The 2,041-nt window shown below is 43.2% G+C and overlaps 1 long non-coding RNA gene across 1 annotated transcript; it reads left to right on the top strand.

Annotated features, from left to right (window-relative positions):
* The first annotated feature begins 1,093 nt into the window (after positions 1-1,093).
* LOC112068602 (uncharacterized) lies at positions 1,094-1,598 on the top strand. Its single transcript, XR_002893602.2, has 2 exons — positions 1,094-1,230; positions 1,402-1,598. It is a non-coding gene; the product is annotated as an uncharacterized lncRNA (long non-coding RNA).
* The last annotated feature ends 443 nt before the right edge of the window (positions 1,599-2,041 follow it).

The following is a 2,041-nucleotide window of genomic DNA, read 5'->3' as shown; positions in this document are numbered from 1 at the left end:
ACGTCTCCTTAGTGTTGCAGTACCCCACGGACTTCTCTACAACAGTTGCCATAGGATGCAAGTACTTTGAGGTATTTGTACATTTCATTGTGGAAAAAGATGCAACAGGCCTGAAGTGTGTGTGCTCTGGAGTTTGTTGTGAACCTGCCGCCCCTACTTCAGACAGCCTTCACTATGCTGAGACCATCCCCAGGTGGCCAGTGATAGAGTGGCTATAGTTGGCTTCTCACTGGGAATCCTTATCCCTGGCCGTTTACTCTGATGTTATTAACGTGAGTATTCCACACCTTCCTCTTTGAATTTGACTTGTTTGATTGATAACCAGTTAATTAGTGAACGCATATACTGTAAACAATTATTTTACAGGTGCTCTGTAGACACACCCCTCTCCTATTTGCCAACATATTTTTGGATAATTCCCCTCTTTTCCAGCCCAGATGTATGGTGTGTATATGTGGCAGCCATGTTTTCCCTTTCAGATTGTCCTTTGTGTCAATAGCTGACAGGTACAACACGTGAGTGTGTTTTAACCTATTCCAAAGCAATAGTAAATGACATTTGGAATGCACTGAAATTATAGTTTTTTGCTCAAATCCCTAGAAATATGCACAAGATGCACTTTGATGAGAACAACCATTTGATCTGGAGAGACATGATCCAGCCCATCACTGAGAGTGGCCCTAAAGTAGAGGTGATGACATCTTTCAGACTGCATTGTATGCACACTATACTGTATGTATTTGTACAGTGAGGAACTGACATGTGTTTGGACCTATTTTTTGACCCCATAGGTCAGGAGGTTAAAGTGTCCATTACTGATGGTCATTGGAGAAGCTGACCAGAACTGTACCACTGCAGAATCTGTCCAGGATGTAAGTACTGTACATTTTAGTTATTTAGTAGACATTTGTCCAGAGCAACATACATGAGCAATTAGGGTTAGTCACTTCGGGGATTCAAACCAGCAACCTTTCAGTTAATGGCACCACACTTTTAACCACTAGGCTACCTGCCACTACTTGATAATGCATACAAGTTGTCACACTAAAAGGCCTATCCCAGATATCACCTGACCTCTGACCTCTATGCACAGARGCACWSTWKWYRARYTRMYYYWGMGRAMYYYASKRYMGWSRTACCCTGGGGCTGGTCACCTGATCAAACCTTTCTACACTCCTCACTTCCGCTCCAGCACCTTCCTTAGGCTTTACACCAAGAACAGGGGCAAAGGTGAGGGATTTTACAGAGCATCTCTCATCTGCTCTGACTTACTGTACGGCTAGATCAAGGACCCAGTCGATAGTATCACTAGACATTACACATTACATTACAAGTCTCTGAAAGGGATTGTTTTCCATTAGTATTTTTACCCTACTGTAAAACTGTGATGTGTTGTTGCAGTGATCATGTTGTGGGGAGGGAAGTCCAAATGGAGGAGGATCCTGGAGTTCCTTCAGAAGAACCTGTACCAAAGATAGGACCCCTCTGTCCCCTCAGAGCTGTGAGATCCTCCTGGACTAACTCCATTATAGTTGTAGCTTCTCTAGCTTCATTATCTGTCAGGGCCCTATTCTTGAAATTAAAGAGAGATAATATTGGTTGGATTTGTTTTTACTCACCAGGTGGCAGCATTGTACAGTCTCTTAAATGACTTGTAGTTGTCATAGTAGTCAATGTCCTGACAATTACAAGGAGGAAGAAGAGGAGATGGTCGACATCGGCCTTTCATCAAAGTCCTTATGGGGAACCCTTTCTGTTTAAAGACCTTGGGTCAGACCTTGGCTGCTCGGTCACGGTTGAGTTGCGGTCTTCTAGCCAGCCTGGTTTGGATTCCAAACTCCTGTGAGGTAACATGAAGTGTTATTGATATCAGCTGAGTTGGAGAGAATGAACACCGCTGCCTTTTAACTCTGATCAACTGCATACTTTTTTATTTTTTAGATGTCACCCATATATTCTCACTCCATTCTGGCAAAGGGGACCGATGGCCTAAACATCTCCATGTGTTGCACATATATTAAACCAATAACCTGGTCTGGAT

The sequence above is a fragment of the Salvelinus sp. IW2-2015 genome, unplaced genomic scaffold, assembly GCF_002910315.2.
Source record: "Salvelinus sp. IW2-2015 unplaced genomic scaffold, ASM291031v2 Un_scaffold591, whole genome shotgun sequence".
NCBI classification, from domain to species: domain Eukaryota; kingdom Metazoa; phylum Chordata; class Actinopteri; order Salmoniformes; family Salmonidae; genus Salvelinus; species Salvelinus sp. IW2-2015.
The sequence above is the reverse complement of the archived record's forward strand: the minus strand, read 5'-3'. Positions and strand labels throughout refer to the sequence as shown.